The sequence below is a fragment of the Podarcis muralis genome, chromosome 14 (genome assembly GCF_964188315.1).
Source record: "Podarcis muralis chromosome 14, rPodMur119.hap1.1, whole genome shotgun sequence".
NCBI classification, from domain to species: domain Eukaryota; kingdom Metazoa; phylum Chordata; class Lepidosauria; order Squamata; family Lacertidae; genus Podarcis; species Podarcis muralis.
This window is the reverse complement of record NC_135668.1, coordinates 19938396-19959474: the sequence shown is the minus strand read 5'-3', so window position 1 is coordinate 19959474 and position 21079 is coordinate 19938396.

Here is a 21079-nt window from a genome sequence, read left to right as displayed (position 1 = left end):
CAGACAGCATCAAAGAGTGTTGATGGTATATCATATCAGTCTAATATCGGTCATTGTTGCTGTCAGTTACACAGTACTTGTCAGATCTCCAGAATCCCATCACTGGATCTCTAATCTCTGTTTAATTATTATTATTATTTCATAACTCTACGGCATTTTTTGAAGTGCACTTTGCAATTTGTCTCAAACAGTCGCGCTTGCAAGATAAGTTTGGCCCGACTGGTAAGTAAGTTGAGTCCTGTTTGGGGAACGTCATAAAAGCCAGTTGTGGTTTGATCCTAGAGTGGTCATTTCTTTTCCCCCCCGTTTATGAAATTTCATTGTTGCTATCCCATAGGAATTGGGCATAGAGTGATCTTTGCACAAAACAGATCACGGCCCTGTGTGAATCTTATGAACAGTGCTATCATAAAAGAACATTTAAGCCCGCTGAAATAAATTGGTTCTTAGGCCCGATCTGCACTACACCTTTAAGGCAATATCATACCACTTTGAAAAGTCATGTGTTACCCCAAAGAATTCTGGGAAACTTTCTTAAATTTGTACACCTTAATCACTTGTTTGCCCTTTATCTAAAAAGCCCCAAATCTTGTAACTTTTCCTCATAGGGAAGTTGTAACAAACCCTTGATCTATTCTTCTTTCACACTCTAGTCTCATCCGACCTATCATTCACAGGAATTGCAGTCTCTTGGTTGTTGTTTTTTAAAAATATTTATTTATTGCATGTATTGCATCTCCAAGGAGCTCAAGGTGGCATACACTGTCCCCTTCCTTTAATCCCTACAGTAATTCTCTGAGGTAGGGAAGGCTAAGAGACAATGACTGGTCCAAGGTCACCCAGTGAGCTTCATGGCTGGGTGGACATTTGAACCCTGGTCTCCTAGGACCTAGTCTGCCACTGTAACCACTACACAACACTGCCCCACACACTCCTTGCTCATTTATATGTTATTTAGTAATGTGGCATTTTGTGGATATTTAATGAATCTGCTAGCTTCACAGGACTCAATGCAGCGTCTGTCAAATGAAGTCTGAAGGCAGGTGTGCAGTTAATTAATTTATTTAAAATTTCATTTCACATTCAAAAAAGAAATATAATGATGCAAGACAATGAAACAAGGTTTGAAAAGCATATATGCTTTTGCCCACATTTATATAACTAAATACCAAATAGTACACTCAGGCTGCAATCGTAGATGCACTTACCTTGGTAGTACGTCTCATAGAGCTCAGTTGGACTTACTTCTGAGTAGGCATGCATAGGATGGCACTGTAATATGAATATGTAACATCCATAGAGGTATGTACCTTGTTTTGCCAAAGCTCAATAAAAGGTTTTCATCCCGACAACAACGACAAATCTGTCATTTTGTATGAGTTCCTTTTCTTGTTCTGATATAATTACTTACCTTAAACATAACTGTGTAATTATACCTTTTATTTCTCCATTCCTCAAAAGTAGGAATTGATGTTGTTTTCCATTTAATAGCAGAGTAAATTCTTGGTGTTGCTAACGTATACATAATCATTTCATGATATGTATATTCTTTTAATAACAATGCAAATAATAAGAGATCCTTCTTAAGTTTTACATGTGTTATCAGGTCTATCCTCTTTCTTTCTTTCTTTCTTTCTTTCTTTCTTTCTTTCTTTCTTTCTTTCTTTTTTGAAAAATATGCCCTTACTTGTTCACAATCCCACCACACAAGCATTTATTTACATATTATTTCAGAGATTTCGGGAGAGGTAGAAATCTGTCACAGAAAAACAACAACATAGAGTCTTGTGGCATCTTAACAACTAACTGATTTATCATGGCATAAGCTTTTGGATTCTAGACCACGAAGGCTTATGGCGCGATTAATTTGTTAGTGTTTAAAGCGCCACAAGGGTATCACAATTGAGAGAGAGGGAGCATGCAATGCTTTCAGCACTTGAGTGGAGGACAGCTCCATTGAAAACAGAAACTTTAAACCTGATATTAAGCCAAGGTTAATTAGCAGTGATAAATAGGCTCGCACTTGCAGCTCTAGTCTCTGTTTTACAGAATTTTATTTATTTAAGGGATTTGCTTATCCCACTCTTCAGTCAAAAAAAGGCTCCCAGAGCAGCTTATAAACCATTAAAAAGAAAAAGGGGAAAGAGAAGGGGGAAAATAATAGACACAATCTAAGAAAAGGCATGACATGAAAGGAAAATGGGTTGGGAGGGAGGAGGAAATAAGCAAACATGTCTAGTTCTCACAGACAACCAAGTCCCCTTCCCAGGTTATTCCTCTGAAGGGGACGCCATACTGTTACTGAGAAATGGTTTTGCTTATGGGTTTCAAAACCAGCTTCAGGTCAGGCATATTCCACCCATGTATTAGTGCAGGGGTCAGAAAACCTTTACAGCAGGGAGCCGGTCCAATGTCCCTCAGACCTTGTGGGGGGCCAGACTATATTTTGAAGGGGGGAAATGAATGAATTCCTATGCCCCACAAATAGCCCAGAGATGCATTTTAAATGAAAGGACACATTCTACTCATGTAAAAACACGCTGATTCCCAGACCATCCGTGGGCCGGATTTAGAAGGTGATTGGGCCGGATCCTGCCCCTGGGTCTTAGTTTGCCTACCCGCGTGTTAGTGTGATTGCTTTCAACAAAGGAGCCAATGCAGCTGGGGAAACGGGTACCTTGATCTGGAAGTCAGTGTGTGAGTTGCTGTAAAGGCTTTCCCCCTACAGATTATTATTTTTTAAGCTGTGAGCAGCTTAGAAGCCATTTTGGCATATAAGAAATACATAAATTAATAAATAATATCAAAGGATTTCTTAAATGATATCAAAGTACGGGGCAATTCACAGAGCAAGATAAATGGGGAGAAATAGGTGGCAGAGGTAAAGTCCCTTTCCCCTCAAGAACTGTAAGGGAGGAGGAGGGATGTGGAGAAGAGGAAGTGAGAAAGCCAAATACAGTGGTACCTCGGGTTACATACGCTTCAGGTTACAGACTCCGCTAACCCAGAAATATTACCTCGGGTTAAGAACTTTGCTTCAGAATGAGAACAGAAATTGTGCTCCGGTGGCGCAGCAGCAGGAGGAGGCCCCATTAGCTAAAGTGGTGCTTCATGTTAAGAACAGTTTCAGGTTAAGAACGGACCTCCGGAACGAATTAAGTACTCAACCCGAGGTACCACTATATAACAAGGGATGGATCCAACCTTGGAATTAGTGACCTTTGGCTTCTGTTTAGCCCAGGGCAGGGATGAAAGCATTGAGCCAAGGGCTTTGCGTAAGACGTGGGCTTTGAGGGGGCATTTGAAGCAATCACACTATACAAGTGTTCTAGAATGGAGTCCCAGATGCTAGGAGGAGGACAGGGCAAGAATGGAGCTAGTTAAGGCCTTGTTCTTCAAACAGTCAGTCATGCCCTGACCAGTGGAGGTTGGTGCATTAAGACAAATGGGGGAACTGCTCTACCAAACTTAGGTTGCCCTTAAGCCGTTCCCACCTACCTTCTTCCTTACATCCAGTCTAGGTGAAGGCAGCACTGTCTGTCAGCTTCCAACTCCTGCCCCCCTTTTTTTTGCCCCCTATAGAACTCAGCAGGGAAGAAGGTGGGGTCAAAACTAAACTTAGTTGGCTCCAGCTCCACCTGTCATTGGCTTTGGTTTTGACTAGCCTTCCACCCTGCCAGTCCCAACGGCCCTGACATTAAATGAGTTTTGCCAGTAACCAGAAGTTCACATAGCAATTTTTAGACTCTGGGTTAATGGTGCTAAACACACACACACACCTCTGTCAAGCCCTGACAACACTCTCAGATGACCATGCATGCTGCTTCACTTCCTACAAAAAGTGACAAGTCAGCCCTACTGTGTTTGGGCTCCCTACTGCTCATTCTCCTCAGTGGAGTTCTGGATGGCGACCCCAAAGTCCTACTCTGATAACACCACTTTGTTTTTCTTTATCCTGCGTGAGCCTGCATGTTCCTTAAGATCACCAAGGTTTACTTCTGAGCAGACCTGAAGAGAATTGTGCTCTTAGTCTAGAAAATTCCTTTCAGAACCATAAATCCCCCCCCCACCCCTTGTTCCTTAACAGAAGCCTCCCCGCAAAAAAAGGTAGCTGCATATGTCTAACACTATATATTCAACCAATTTACTATCTCTCTTTTAATATTATCTACCCAATATCTAACTTATCCCATCTAAATTTATATTTTAATATCTGAGGCCGGTGATAAAATCTAATCTAATATCTAACTTTTAATCAGGTCGACCTTCCTAATATCTTTCTCTCATATCTAATCTAGTCTCCATCTAGCACATTGATTTTCTTTTCCTTGTTACCATCTAAGAGCGCAAGTAAGTAGAGCTCTGCTGGGTCAGGCAAGAGGCCTATCGAGTGCATCATCCTGTTGTCACAGTAGCCAGCCAGTTGCCTCTTTTGGGAAACCCTCAAACTGGACTTGAGTGCCCCTTCCCCATTATTTTCACACTTGTGATTTATTTAGTTACAGTGGTACCTCGGGTTAAGTACTTAATTCATTTCAGAGGTCCATTCTTAACCTGAAACTGTTCTTAACCTGAAGCACCACTTCAGCTAATGGGGCCTCCTGCTGCCGCCACACCGCCGAAGCACAATTTCTGTTCTCACCCTGAAGCAAAGTTCTTAACCTGAAGCACTATTTCTGGGTTAGTGGAGTCTGTAACCTGAAGCGTGTGTAACCTGAAGTGTATGTAACCTGAGGTGCCACTGTATTGTTTATATATCACTCTTCATCATAAGATTGTAGGGCAATTCACAGAATGAAATACAGGATAAAAAGGTAAAGATACCCCTGCCCGTACGGGCCAGTCGTGTCCGACTCTAGGGTTGTGCGCCCATCTCACTTAAGAGGCCGGGGGCCAGCGCTGTCCGGAGACACTTCCGGGTCACGTGGCCAGCGTGACGAAGCTGCTCTGGCGAGCCAGCACCAGCGCAGCACACGGAAACGTCGTTTACCTTCCCGCTATAAAGCGGTACCTATTTATCTACTTGCACTTAGGGGTGCTTTCCAACTGCTAGGTGGGCAGGAGCTGGGACCGAAAGACGGGAGCTCACCCCGCCGCGGGGATTCGAACCGCAGACCATGCGATCGGCAAGCCCTAGGCACTGAGGTTTTACCCACAGCGCCACCCATGTCCCTGAAATGCAGGATAAAAACAAGTAAATAAGTAAAACAAAACAGCAAAACAATAACCTCCCCCCTTTTCCTCAGACACATTTAAAAGTCTGTAGAATATTAATTAGCCAAAGGCCTGGCTGAAGAGGAATGTTTTTGCCTGGCACCTGAAAATATATAATGAAGGCACCAGGTGAACCTACCTAGGGAGAGCATTCCACAAACAGGGAGCCACTACAGAAAAGGCCAGTTCTTGTGTTGCCACCCTCTGGACAGTATGTAGAGGAGGCACATGAAGAAAGGCCTCAAAGGATGAACACAGAATCTGGGATGGTTTATATGGGGAAAGGCAGTCCATCAGATATTGGCAGTCCTGAGCCGTTTAAGGCTTTATAGGTCAAAACCAGCACTTTGAATTGGGCCTGGAAACTCAATGGCAGCCAGTGGCAATCAGGCCAGGATCGGTGTAATATGCTAAAAAAAAATATGCTTGTGATTCAGAGCAACAGGCATTCAGAAGCATACTGCCTCTGTATAATTTTATACACTTCCATCAAGTCACCTTTTACTTGCTGTTTCTCTAAACCAGTGGTTCTCAATGGTATGGCGTGTCACACTGGTGTGGCAAGTGTGGCGGAAAGATTCAAGGGCAATCAAAGAAACATTTAAATATTTCAGTGTAGTATAGTATGGTATCAAAATAGTTTCTTTTGCATATACAACCAGAAACAGCATCCACGCCTCTCTTCAAGACCATTGGCCATTCTTCTAGAGCAGGGGTCAGCAAACTTTTTCAGCAGGGGGCCAGTCCACTGTCCCTGAGACCTTGTCGGGGGCCGGACTACATTTTGAAGAAAAAATGAACCAATTCCTATGCCCCACAAATAACCCAGGGATGCATTTTAAATAAAAGGACACATTCTACTCATGTAAAACCATGCTGATTCCCGGACTGTCCATGGGCTGGTTTTAGAAGGCTATTGGGCCAGATCCAGCTCCCGGGCCTTAGTTTGCCTACCCATGTTCTAGAGTTCTCCACAACATATTTCAACTCTGACAAATATGAAAGATCAGAAAAGGCAAAGGCTTCTTTGTGTTGATGTTTGCTTGTCTCAAATTAGACCTAATATAAATGAGATCACCCAGCAAAAGCAAACTCATACCTCCCATTGAGTTTGTATACGTACTTAAGGTACATATGTAAGAGGCTTGTTTATCATTAAATTTTGGGAGTGATTCATGTTCTTCTGTAGTTTATACTTTCTGGATGTCCCATGACTGTATTATAAAGCAGTTGTGTTCTATGTTATAAAACAAGCATTGCTTTTTGCTTTCCAATGTACGCTTCAGGTTACACACTCCGCTAACCTAGAAATAGTGCTTCAGGTTAAGAACTTTGCTTCAGGATAAGAACAGAAATCGGGCTCCGGTGGCGTGGTGGCAGCAGGAGGCCCCATTAGCTAAAGTGGTGCTTCAGTTTAAGAACAGTTTCAGGTTAAGAACGGACCTCCGGAATGAATTAAGTACTCAACCCGAGGTACCACTGTCTTTATTATCAATAAGAAATTCAGTGTGGTGCTCACAAGTTTTTATTCTGAAAGTGTAGCCCAGAGAAAAAAGTTTGAGAACCACTGCTCTAAACTATAAAGCCCCTTTCCACATCTAAGAGTTTTTCCAATCCCTTGATGATATTGGTTGCTCCTTTCTGAATCTTTTCCAGCTCTACAATATCCATCTTGAGGTGACGGTGACCAGAGCTGTGCACAATATTCCAAATGGAGTTGCACCGTAGGTTTGTATAGTGGCGTTATTACATCAGCCACTTTTTATTTTCCATTCCTTTCCTAATGATCTGCAAAGTAGCATGGAATTCAGCTTTTTCCACAGCCACCCCACACTGGTTTGACATCTTCATTGAGCTGCTATCCACAATGACTCCAAGCTCTCACTCCTGGTCAATCACTGACAGTTCAGATCCCATGAGTGTATCGCTGTAGCCAGGATTTATGTTAAGGGGGAGCAGGACACCCACCTGTCATCATCCTCTGTCTGGCTCTGTCTAGCAGATTCGGAATGAAATGTCTCGACAATAACTGTTTTAAATTTCTTTCGACCCCAAGTGCTCAGAAAAACCTGTCAAAATCTTTCCGCCTTTAGTTAAGTATTTTTATGTATTTACTTGATATAGGGGGCAGCTGCCCCACTCCCTGGCTACGCCCATGCATAAACATATGTGTGAAAATAAGATTGTTATCATTTTGCTCCTACATGCATGTTGACAAAGAATTGCATTTGCCATTTTACCACACACCCCATCCATTCACTCAGTTTAGAGAGATTCTTTGGGAGCCCCTCACATCCCCATTTTGTCTTAAGAACTCCAAAAAGTTTGGCGTCATCAGCATACCTGGCCACCTCACTGCTCACTCTTAACTCTAGATAATTTACGAAAAAGTTAAAAAGCAAATGTCCCAATACTGGTCCTTAATAATAAAAAATTATTATTTATTCCCTTATTAAAGGTCCGTATAGTAAAAGCTATGGTTTTCCCAGTAGTGATGTATGGAAGTGAGAGCTGGACCATAGAAGTGAGAGCTAGACCATAAAGAAGGCTGATCGCCAAAGAACTGATGCTTTTGAATTATGGTGCTGGAGGAGACTCTTGAGAGTCCCATGAACTGCAAGAAGATCAAACCTATCCATTCTTAGGGAAATCAATCCTGAGTGCTCACTGGAAGGACAGATCCTGAAGCTGAGGCTCCAATACTTTGGCCACCTCATGAGAAGAGAAGACTCCCTGGAAAAGACCCTGATGTTGGGAAAGATGGAGGGCACAGGGAGAAGGGGACGACAGAGGACGAGATGGTTGGACAGTGTTCTCGAAGCTACAACAACAACAACATTTATCCCCTGCCCATCTGGCTGGGTTTCCCCAGCCACTCTGGACAGCTCCCAACAGAACATTAAAAACACAATCAAACATTTTAAAAAAACAACCCTAAACAGGGCTGCTTTCAGATGTCTTCTAAAAGTCAGATGTCTTCTAAAAGTCAGATAGTTGTTTATTTCCTTGACATCTGATGGGAGGCCATTCCACAGGGCTGGCACCACTACTGAGAAGGCCCTCTGCCTGGTTCCCTGTAACCTCACTTCTTGCAGGGAGGGAACCACCAGAAGGCCCTCAGAGCTGGACCTCAGTGTCTGGGCTGAAGGATGGGGGTAGAGATGCTCCTTGGGAGAATATACTTTCTAAATCCCTCCATCAGAAGAACTATCCCCTTATTCCTGCTCTCTGGTTCCTGTTACTTAACCTCACTTTGCCACAGTATAGCTGCTTATACCACCTAGTGTGGCCAGGTGTCAAAAGAAAAGACACTCAGCACCTTGAATAGTTGTGCAGAAAGGGGAGGTTCCGTAGGTATTACCTGTAAAACTGAAGAAAGTTTGTGATCCCATGACTGCAAATAAAAAGAGAAAAATGACAGATTATAAAATACGAAAGTTCATTAAAAAACAGCAGGCTGTGAAGAATAATAAAAAAGCAACCCTAAATTGTCTTAAGTGAAATTGCTGTAATTTTGCAACTTGCTCTGTGATTATTATTATTTCTAATAGAAAATGGAGCTCTCCAATAAAATGATCAACAGAAGCTCTGATGATTGACCTGGGAAGGCCTCTGTGGGGGTTTATGTCATAGTTTCCTTAGCCCCCCGGTAAAAACTGTGATTAAGTAGTGCGCGTAAAACTGACTCCACCTGTTCATTATTACAAGGACAGTATCTATTATTTAAAGGAGCTTTATTACATCTGTGCTCTAAAAGCTTTGAGGGCACACCAAGAAAGAAAGCTCTCCTGTTCTTAGGAGCAGGTAGCCTGTTTAAATGGAATTAAGACTTGGAAAACCCAGATTTGCGATGTTGGGAGAGGGCATAACAGCACTCCTCTGCTGTGCAGCTCAGTGGTACAGCATCAGCTTTGCATGCAGAAGCTCCCTGGCACCTTCAGGTAGGTCTGGGAATGTCTCCTGTCCCCGAAGAGACTGCTACCAGTCAGAGCAGACAACACTGAGCTATGAAGGAAATGTGTCTGACTTGGTTTGCTTCCTGCATCCCAATATAGCTTTTGTAGGTTGGCCTCTGTTAGTCTCTGTTCAGCAATATGCTTGGCTTGCTCACATTTCATAAGTTCATAGATTCATAGAATTTATAGATTCATAGAGCTGGAATGCAATGCAGGATTATGCCGCTGTCCCATACAGGGATCGAACCTGCAACCTTGGTGTTATCACCACCACACTCTAACCAGCTGAGCTATCCAGGATGACTTCTAATGGGCAGTGAATAGGCACCATGGCTGTGTTCTCCCTCCACTCTCAGAGGCATTAGGTGTCTGAATGCTAATTGCTGGGAATCGTAGGTGGGCTGTTGAGCTTATGCCCAACTTGTGGACTTTGCATGGGCATCTGGTTGGCCACTATGGAAACAGGATACGGGACTAGATAAGCCATTGGCTTGATCCAGTGCCGGGTTCCTATTAGGTTCTTACATTCTTAGTCTTCTGTCTGATTTTCATGCTTCAGCACTGGTGGTAGTTTGTTTTTGTCTTGAATGAAGTTTATTAAGTGATCCAGCGAGACTCCCTGGCCATTTTCAAGTGGTGCTGGGACTTTGAAACCCTCTGAGTTCAGGTTCAGAAACTCTCTCCCTTTTCCTTTTTTAATTTATATATATATTTTAATTTATACTTTTCAGATATATACATTTCACTGATTTTACAATCATTTTGGCATTTTAAAACTTGACTTCCTTCCCACTCTTACTGAGGTTCCCCAGTTTGTTATCTTGATTTCTTATTCTTCTGGCAAGTTTCGCCAGTTCTGCATATTCCATAAGCTTTTGTATCCATGCTTCCTTTGCTGGGACTTTCCTCTCTCTCTTTTCCAGTGCCAGATTAAACCCTGTGTAGGGCCCCTAGGTTAAACCACAGAGCCTAGGACTCGCCGATCAGAAGGTCGCTGGTTCGAATCCCGTGACGGGGTGAGTTCCCATTGCTCAGTCCCTGCTCCTGCCAACTGAGCAGTTCGAAATAAGTAGGTACCGCTCCGGCAGAAAGGTCCGTGTGCTGCTCTGGTTCGCCAGAAGCAGCTTAATCATGCTGGCCACATGACCCGGAAGCTGTACGCCGGCTCCCTCGGCCAATAAAGTGAGATGAGCGCCGCAAGCCCAGAGTCGGCCACGACTGGACCTAATGGTCAGGGGTCCCTTTACCTTTACTTGGGCCCCTAGGCAGTCATTTCTCAGGGGGGCCTCTCTCCTAACACGGTTTTTATTTTACCAACCAACAATTTTAACAAACCAATTCTATTACATAAAACAAAACAAATCAATATTATTTTGATTTGTTGTCAAGGGGCCCCCAAAAGGTGTGGGGCCCGTAGGCCAATGTCTGCTCTGCCTATTTGGTAACCTGGCCTTGCTCTCTTCGCATCTGGGCTCCCTGCTCCAAACAAATCCCATTCCTGGAGCCTCAGGGAGTCCTGGCCACCTTTTCCATCACCCCCCTAGAGGTCCATCACACCAACTATTTAGGTCTTTCCCACTATTTATAGCAACCCCCCCCCCTCCCCACCTCTTCCTTCAATACAGCTTCAGACTTGCCCCAGACTGGCCTTCCTCTCTCTCTCCCTCCCCCCCCCCAACCCCAATAATTTCTTCTTCTTTTTCGGGGGGGGGGGGAGAACAGCAACCTGCCAAGCTCAGGCGTTTGGCTGTGTCTTCTCTGCCTCCTCCCCCCTTTCCTCCTTGGTGCAGCTTTCTGGTGAGAGAGAGAGAGAGAGACCCATGGAACTTTATTTAAAAGGAAGAAGAAGAAGCAAGCCCATAGAGGGCCGACACAATGGGGGTTTTATTCAAATTTGTTTAGAGTTGAACGGATTTGCATGGAAAATGTGTGAGAAAAGACGGCGCCAATGACCTCATCCCCAGCTGCTATTAACGTTCAATTATACGCTGAATAGAAGGCACTGGGAGAACAGACTTGGACGTGCAGAGAATCCAGGTTGGGACGGGAAAGTGTGAGAAACTGCTCCTGCTAACCCCCCCTGCCCACCCCTTTCTCATCCCTCCCCTTCTGCAGCGCCCCTCTCCCTCCTCTGGAGGAATGCAGGGAGGGGCGCGGAGCCCAGAGCAGTCCAGACCTGGCTGCTCCCCCCACTCAACCCCCCCCCCCGTTATGTTGTGCTCAGGGGGTGGGGAGCGGAGGAAGATGCTGTTCTAAGTGCCCTTCTTCTTTCCCCCCTCCCAGATCTTAAAACAAATCTGAAAAAGTTGGCCAGAAGAGGGTTTTCTGCATCACTGGACTGTCTACTCCCCGCAAGACTTTTAAATAAAGACCCCTTCCCAACACACACACACACACACACACACACACACACACACACACATATCGATGCCTTGAAAATATGTTGATGCCCAAAAAACGCACCTACTAGGGAGTAAACCTCGCTGACCACAATGAGATCAGCTTCCGAGGAAATGGTTCAGGAGCGCCAACTTGAATAAAATATTTTTTAGGGGGGCAGTAAGTTCTGCCCTGCATAATCAATCACATGATATGGCGGGCACACACTATTTGAATGACAATGTCTATCAACTTTTTGGGGGGCCCTCAAGTATTTTATGTGGGGGGCAAAGGGACTTCGGCCCCTAGGAGTCGGCTCCTAGGAAACGGTTAGTCGTCCGTTGTGTAAACACCGTCGTCAGGAGGAAGTCCCAGTGAAATCAGCAGAGTTTACTTCCGTGTAAATGATGCATAATAAGCTTCAGGTTGCACAGGTGCCAAGGCACGCTTACCTGGAAGGAAGACACTCCCCCCCCACTCTTCCACTTGAATGGGCGGGGTCTTCTTTCTTAGTAAGGATGTTTAGGATCCGGCTGCAAAACTGGGCTGCTAAGCGCGTCTACTTGGGAGTAAGCTTCACTAGATTGCCTGGCGGGTAAAACGTGCATGGGCCGTAGATTTTGATTCTCTCTCTCGGTCTCTCCCCCCCCCCCCCAACTTTGTAACAGGCAGACTTTTAAAAATCTTGCAATCCGGGAAGAAGAAATGTAAGGTGAAGTCAGCTTTCCAAAATAGAATTGTGAAGTAGAGCTGTTGTGGGTGTTAACAGGATGCGACAAGCGCTTGATCCGGACTCTCTGCACCTCTAGTCGATTGCGCCACATTTTGTTCGGAGCGGAGTGACGGTTTCTAATGAATCTCCCCACCTTACTCCAAAAATAACATACACGCAGGCACGCCTTGATTAAAAAGAAAAAGCCCATTCCTTTTGCAACAGGACATAAATTTAAAATTTCAAAATTTGGGGGACAATCTCTAAGATGAGCATGCAAGTGCGGGGTGGGGGTGGGGGTCCCCAAGAAAAGTGTGACAAATACGTTGCACTAAGATTTATTCCCCAGGTGCCTTTCCCAACCCACATTTTGTGAGGGGTGGGAAATGTTCTCCTGAGGAGGGCAAGAATAAATTATTAGAGCAACGGCTGGGTGAGAAAAGGCTGGCTTGATTGTATCTGTGAAGTGGGGGGCGAATAAAAGAAGGAGGGGTTTAATTGCATCAAGTCTGGGGTCGCACAATAATTATGCACCCCCTCAATTAACTGTGCTTTAAAGGGGAAGACACGCTCCCTCTCTTTCACACACACAAACCCAAAATGGGTGCAAAGTTTGCGCGCCCCTTCCCTCAATTAACGTTGCTTTGGGAAAACAGACATTGCGCCCCCCCCCCCCAACAGCAAATCTGATTTTGCATTCCACGCAGGAACTTCGGGAGCTAGCGGGGAAAAAACAGCAGCCCCCCTCAAACCCCTCTTCCCAGACCCAGACAGGCCGCCCCGAGGTGCCCCTCTCCAAGGTTCTCAGGCTGTCTCAGCCTCAGACAAAGTCCCCGACTCCGAAGTTCAAGTTCAGTCGACGGGACGGGCGCTTGGCCGCGGAGCTCTCCATTCCTTTCCAGGCCCGGGTCTTTTGTTCCTCTTCTGACAATCGCTCTTTATCCAGCCCTAACAACACCCTCCCCCGTTCCCCTCCCCTCCCGTCCCGTCCCCGCTTTCTTTAACTTGGCACCGTTTAGCTGCCTGGTCTGCAAAAAACTTCACAGCTCCGGTTTGTTGGTTCCCTAAGCACTCCAATTACCCCCTTTTCTCTTTCCTCACATATATGTATATCTGTATGTATGCCCCGCGAGCGTCTCTCTCTACACTCGAAGGCTGTTCAGGGTAGAGATAGCCGGGCTTTCTTCTTGCGCAAAATCCTAAGAAGGAAGGTGGGCCATGTGTGTCTGTTTTGGCGGGGGCGGGGGCGGAGTTCCAAAGAGAGTTTCCTTTCCAAGTTTTTTAAAAATATTATTTTTTAAAAGGGCTTTCCGAAGCACGAGTTCAAGTTTCTGTCCTTTTAAAAAGCCCGAGAGAGAGAGAGAGAGAGAGAGAGAGAGAGAGACCAGTTTGGGGGTTCATCAGACAGAACTCTGGAGAAATTGCATTCAGGTAAGCAGGGGGAAATCCCATTATTCTTCTTATTAATAATAATATTTCACTGTCCATTACCCTTTGAAGGCTTTGCTCTGTTAACAGGCCCTCATCTCCCCAATATGACAGCAGACTGAAGCTGAAATACCGAAGTCACTCTGTTTTGCTGGGTTGAGGCAGTTGTTTTGTTCAAGAGGGTCGTGTTTTTTGACCCTGGGCAGCATCTCAGGAGAGGCAGGTTGATGCTCTGGTCTGTGAAGGGTGTTTGGGACACAATGAGGACTGCTGCCATTAAAACAACAAACCTACCCCCCCATCAGGCTCTCCTGCTTGACGGAGGCCCCCGGTTTCACTGTCCCAGCCCTGGGTGGTGTGGGGAGTGGGTGGGCTCCTGTTGCTTTAAGGGTGAAAGGAAGGTCAAGAGAAGGTCAGGCTGTAATAACTGAAGGCATGTACTTGTGGCATACATTAGGGCACAAGAGGTGTGTGTGTGGAGGGCTCGACTAAATGTACCTGGGTGTACCTGTCTGTATAGGAATGTCTTGTTTCTTTATTTCTTAAAATCTTCTCCTGTTGATAAATACCATTGGGGAAACTTTCAAAACTTTCCCCTCTTTTGGGGATAACTTCACACACACAGCCCTCTTCTCTCACTTAAAAGCAGCAGCCAGCCGTAAGGTACGATTATCTATTTTCTATCTTGGAGACAGTAGGCTCCAGAAATTTAACGGAACCAGAAAGAGGGGGGGGGGGGACCAACTAGCTATGCCTCCCAAGCATGAAATCAGGAGATATGAATGGCAAGAGGAAGAAGGTTAGAAGTCACCTGGTGGATTTCTCTTACCATCTTCTGTAGTGATGAGGAAGCTGTGGCTCTCCAGACATTGCTAGACTAGAAATCCCATTATCCTTTATTTTTGGCAAAGCTGGTTGACAGTGACTGGAGTTATAGTCCCAACAAGATCTGCAGGGACACGGCCCAGTTCCCCACCACCACCCCAGATTTTATTTTTATAATGTGATATAATTGGTTGTGCTGACCAGCTATGGCCAGTGAAATGCAGCTTTCAGGAACTGTAGGAATAAATGCGAGTTATAAGAGGGAGTCTTTCAATAACTATGTTTTCTCCATTCCAAGCAATAAATGTTCTGCATGGGAACAGAACTATATCCAAGCAATATTATGCTCCCCCTGCAGTGTTCACTGCTTGCTCAATTTATTGGTTCAATTTATGACACAGATATTGTCAGCTGTGTGCATTTAGCTGCAGTTGCACTGCATCTTAGGTTCCATGACCTTAAAACTCTTCATTTTTTAGTCAGAATTAGGCAAAGGTAAATTCAGGGGAATTTATTTAGCAAAGGTCCTTTTGGCGCACAGAAAGGTAATATTGTAGAATTGGATGATTTGGGGTTGATTTGAAAAACTAAAACACTCCCGGGGCCCTATATATTTTAAAAAACAAGCAAAATTTAAAAATGCAATCCTATATTGCACATTTATCTGGGACAAAGTCCAATTGATTGCAAGAGGACTTTCTTCTGAGTAGACACAAACAGAAGTTACTCTCTGGTAAGTGTCTATAAGATTGCAGTCTAAATGGACTTTGACATCACTCCAAAGATGGTGGATTCAGTGATTCCATATGTCTTTTTGTTTTACTTCAAAAATGAAACATAATCCAATGATGTTTTCCTCTATAGCTGAACTGCCCATTCATCCACCAACCTCTCAGAAGCTGTGGTTGTTACTTGTGTATACCTGGACTCACATGTGCGCATCCAGCACACATGTATGTCCAGATGCACACTGCTGAGAGTTTTGGGATCTTTTGCTGGAGTTATAACATGTGCTTGCCTTGTCTATGAGTATGTGTTTTACCTCAACTCTCAGCTCACATGAAAGGAAGCTTTCACACATAGAAATAAAGAAAGCTTGGTTTATTACATGAAATAAAAGTAAATTGGCAGCAACTCCTACAAAACACACACACACACACACACACACACACACACACACACCCCTAGATCTGAAGAGTGAAAGATTCCCCAGCTATTTAAAAGATCCCTACAGCAGAACTTTCCAAACTGTATGTAGTGTCAGTGTATCAGCTGCAGGGTGTAGCTGTGTGGGGCGAACGCTCCCCACACTCCTCCCAGGGCAAGAGAGGGGTTAGTTTAACCTCCAGTTTGCTAGTAAAACTGAATTGCTGTGTTGGGAAATGATGCATGTCTCAAAAGCGGGTCACCAACATGAGAAGTTTGGAAAGCTCTGCCCTACAGAAATGTAGGCATGACAATGTTGCCATAAACCCACACTAGAAGTGGAGAGGTTGGGGGGGGGGAGAGGGGAGATAAAGGAAAGTATACCTGTTCTTCAAGTGAGGCAGAAAGCTGAGTCCTGGGGAGTGCTGGCTAAGTGTCCTGTTGGAGCTAGACAAGGTAGCTAGGTAGCTAACTACTGGAATGTTTGGGGTTTTAATAATATTCTTAGCAAATGCCTCCTAGTAGGGAAGGAAGGAGCTTTGAAATTAACAATTCCCATCCCCCCCCAGTTTCTGCCCATTTCTCACCTGGCCATCCTGCTTGCTTCTCACTGTGTGTGTGTTTTGCTTAACAAAAGAGTATAAGACTTGTAATAGTGAACCTAGACATCTCTTTGCCTGCTATCTGCCTTCAAATCACCTTACCATTGTGTGGATGGCTGCCATTGAGGAGCTGATTTACCTAGCAATAAAATTTGCATGCGCTAACCTTTAGGGATGCGGGTGGCACTGTGGGTTAAACCACAGAGCCTAGGACTTGCCGATCAGAAGGTCACCGGTTCGAATCCCCACGACGGGGTGAGCTCCCGACGGGGTGAGCTCCTGTCGCTCGGTCCCTGCTCCTGCCAACCTAGCAGTTTGAAAGCACTTCAAAGTGCAAGTAGATAAATAGGTACCACTCCAGCGGGAAGGTAAACAGCGTTTCCATGCACTGCTCTGGTTCGCCAGAAGCAGCTTAGTCATGCTGGCCACATGACCCGGAAGCTGTACGCCGGCTCCCTCGGCCAATAAAGCGAGATGAGCGCCGCAACCCCAGAGTCGGTCACGACTGGACCTAATGGTCAGGGGTCCCTTTACCTTTACCCTTTAGGTGAGGTGTGGGTGAACTCCGGATATGCCTTTCAGGAGGCGAGGTTGGAATCAGCGTTCTACCAGGGTCACCAAAGTTCACCATGGAGGGTCTCCTGTCATATTAGAGCAGGGTGGTCCTCGAGGGTTATTTTGGTGGCCCCCACAGGGCTTTGGAAAGGAGGTCTGAGGGCTCTGACAGGGTCCTAGAATACTACTGCCTCTTTCTCAAAGCCTAGTTAGCACTTTCTCAACTTTGAGAAGGAAGTAGGAGGACATTGGGATCTTGCCAGAGCCTTGTGTCTCCTTCCCCAAAGCTCAAGGCCTCGGTTTGGGAAGTCAGTGCAAGGGCTGGGGAGCATCAAATTTTGGGCTCAACCCCCCCCCCCGCATGCATGTGACCAGGCATTGCGTGGCCCATGAGTTCCATGCTGAAGTACTCATGCAGCCCACTTGGTATGAAAAGTTGGACCACCCAAGTTATGCCAACCTTATTTTTAATGGTGTGATCTACAGAGATAAAACATGGAGATGAGTTCAGATTCACACACTCCCATTCACAGGGGCTCTAATTTACCTTAAAAATATATGTGCCAAAATAAATCTCTTTCTTTTCTTTTTTTAATAATTTCTTTATTAAAACTTTAAACAAAACATATTATCTGAAAACATATCATCCTTAATCCCCCCCATTTCCCCCCTCCCTCCCATAAAACAACCCCCACCCCCCCTGACTTCCCTCAGTTCCAATCTCTGGTTTCTATATGAATGCTATTCTCTGCATGTTACAAATTTGTATAGATCCTCAATTTGTCTAGCTGTTTGTTATCAATAAAAAGTTTGTGATTGTTTATTCAAAACCTGCCAAGGAGTCCAGTTCACTTTGTTGTGTCTTTAAGTACTTTGTAAAAGGTTCCCATTCATCTTTAAAGTCGCAGTTATCCTTGTCCCATAGTTCATGTGTCAATTTTGCCAATTCTGCATAGTCCATCAGTTTTTCTTGCCATTCTTCTTTCGTCGGAGTTTCCTCAGTCTTCCATCCTTGTGCTATTAAGACTCCCGCCGCCGTTGTCGCATACATGAAGATGTTTTCCACAAAATAAATCTCTTTCAACCCCCAGCACTACCTGACAGCTCTTAGTCAATAGCCAGGGATAATGGTAGTTGCCGTCCAACAGCATCTGGAGACCAAATACTGCTACTAGGCAAAATGGGTGGTTGGGTGCATGTATTGCCAACTTGCCCATCATCTCAGGCAGCAAAATGTTTTAGTCCACTGCTTTTTGAAGGTGTTGCATGTAGGGGTGTGTATAGATGATAGGAGATGATATATTTAATAGATATTTTACTTCCTTCCTCCCATTTGTCAGTTCAGCAGAGTGCATCCCTTTGCAGCTTAAAAGGAAGCTTAGGTAGGCTAGTTTTAGCCTTTTTTTAAAAAAAAGGAATCCAGGATGCTTGAAGGCAGGTTGGATTCTGATGGTATTTCCCCCTTTTCTGTCCCTTAAAACAATAATCACACGAACACTCTTGTAAAGGTTACAGATAGGTAGCCGTGTTGGTCTGCCATAGTCAAAAAAAAAAAATTCCTTCCAGTAGCACCTTAAAGACCAACTAAGTTAGTTCTTGGTATGAGCATTCGTGTGCATGTATCTGAAGAAGTGTGCATGCACACGAAAGCTCATACCAAGAACTAACTTAGTTGGTCTTTAAGGTGCTACTGGAAGGAATTTTTTTTGTTTTGACTCTTGTAAAGGGTAAAAGCAAAATTTATTCACTCAGAGTTTCTGTTGCAGAATAACAGATACAGCAGCTTTGTTCAAAATGAGTTAAGAAGGTAATTTAGACATGCTTAAGTCTAGCTCAAGATGGAGCGATGGAGCTCAGGCATGCAGGTTGTTCTCACATTTCTGGCTTGGTGATGAAGAGTAAGAGTGAAGAGAGGCAAAAGAGCATAGGGGAAGTGCCTAGCCAGGTGTGGAGATTAAATAAGGCTACACCCTCTCCTTGTCAGGGCAGAGTCTCTCTCAGAGTTGTCTCTAACAAATTTACAGGAAAACTGTAAGCTTCTGCTCCTATCACGTGCCTATCTATCAAACATGCACCTTTGATGTGACTGCATTGTAAATATCCCACATTGCAGACTAAGGTGCCATAGCTTGCTTGTTTTCATGAAAACCTGGTTTCTGAATTGTGCAATGTTGGGTAACAATGTGTTTGTTCTGATATCCATTGCAAGTTGACCTACAAACATACAGCAATTGGAATGTATATGGCAGCCATTTGGAATTTCAAGGGCAAAATGGTGCCATTTAATGGGCACCGGATGACTCATTTACTCATGAAGGATGTCATCGTGTGAGGCTGCCCTAGTCAAATGATGTACAGGGTGAGCCTTTCTTTGTGTACCCACCTGAGATGGTAGTGATGGAGGAGGAGGAGGAAATAATCTAGGGGAAATATTAATACCTACAGAAAAATACATCAATTCATTCTCTCTCTCTCTCTCTCTCTCTCTCTCTCTCTCTCTCTCTCTCTCCCCAGTGGCGTAGCGTGGGGGGTGCAGGGGGGCGGCCGCACCGGGCGCAACATCTGGGGTTAGGGCAAATCCACAGGTTAGGGGGCGCAAATCCACGGGTTAGGGGGCGCAAATCCACGGGTTAGGGGGCGCAAATTACTTGCCTTGCCCCGGGTGCTGACAACCCACGCTACGCCACTCTCTCTCTCTCTCTCTCTCTCTCTCTCTCTCTCTCTCTCTCACACACACACACACGCAATGCAAATTATTTTATATTGTCACAGCCCCTGTGTATATGTGTGTAGAAACAAAATGAGGCTGCAATCCTAAATCTTTCAAGCAGACACTGTACTCTGTGTACCATCTATCTCCTTACCCACTGCCCCAATTAGCTGAGCAAAGGCTTTTGAAGCATCGGGTTGCCAGGAGGCAGAGTTGAAGCTCAGTCAAGCCATGCACCCTGGAAGAATCGAGTTTCCTGATCTACAAACAATAAACTTCTGATCAATGCAAATCCCTTCTCCACTTTCCCAAATCATCTAAATCACTATAATCTATTAAGTCACTAGTTTCAGAGGGTCAGCCCGCCCTCTTAAGCAACTTTCTTCCCCCTGCCCCAGTCTTCAAAACTGCTGTGTTAGAATGCAACTCAGCTTGCACTGCAGGCCAATGTGTCTGCATGGGAAAGGAGTAGATAGAGTTAGGAATCTTCCAGGCTTCCTAGACTGTCCTTTACCTGTGCTGACCTTCCTTCAGGCTAAACCAGGGGTCAGCAACCTTTTTCAGCCCTGGGCTGGTCCACCGTCCCTCAGACCATGTGGTGGGCCGGACTATATTGGGGGGGGGGGGGGATGAACAAATTCCTATGCCCCACAAATAACCCAGGGGTGCATTTTAAATAAAAGGACACATTCTACTCATGTAAAAACATGTTGATTCCCACACCATACGTGGGCCGGATTAGGAAGGCGATTGGGCTGCATCTGGGCCCCAGGCCTTAGGATGCCTACCCCTGGGCTAAACTAATATTATCAAACTACACAGGCCCCATCAATGTTTGTTGCAGTGGCACAAATAACCGGTTTTCCTGAAATAAAGCTTTTTCTTTTCTTTTTAAAAGTGACCTGAAACCAGCAAGAGGAGGTCATCAACCTTGGGTCACCAAATGTTGTTGGACTACATCTCCCATAATCCCTTACCATTGTCTAAACTGGCTAGGCATGATGGAAATTGCAGTCCAACACCATCTGCAGACTCAGTGTGAGGGAAGCTCTGAGGCTCTTGGAATTCCAGTGATACAAGGAGATGGTAGCTGCTGAAACATCTTCAGGATAATGTAGCAATGCCCACATCCAAATCTTTCTGCTGGTTATGGAATAGACATTAGTGTAACTATGATGGAGTGATCAAGGCAGTGGCCCTGGTCATAGCCCAAACAGCCTGAACTTCTGAAATGATGGAAATGGAGAGAGGATTAAATCTGTAAATTAAAATTTAAATCTATCCTATGCGTGTGGAAGAAACATGAAAGTAAACAGGCTTTGAAGGCCTTTTAGCAAAGTAAAAACAGTTAGGCACTTTTGCGGGAATTAGGCAATTCCACCTTTTATCCCTGTTTCTTTGTGGCCTGCTGACCTCCCCCCCCCCTTTGTCCCCATTGCTAAGAATGAACCATGTGTTTTAGTAAAAACAAAAAGGTTTACTGACATTTCGATGCAGGTAGCAAATATGTCAAAGTATTCTGCAAGTAAAAATACTTCTTAGCTACAAAATA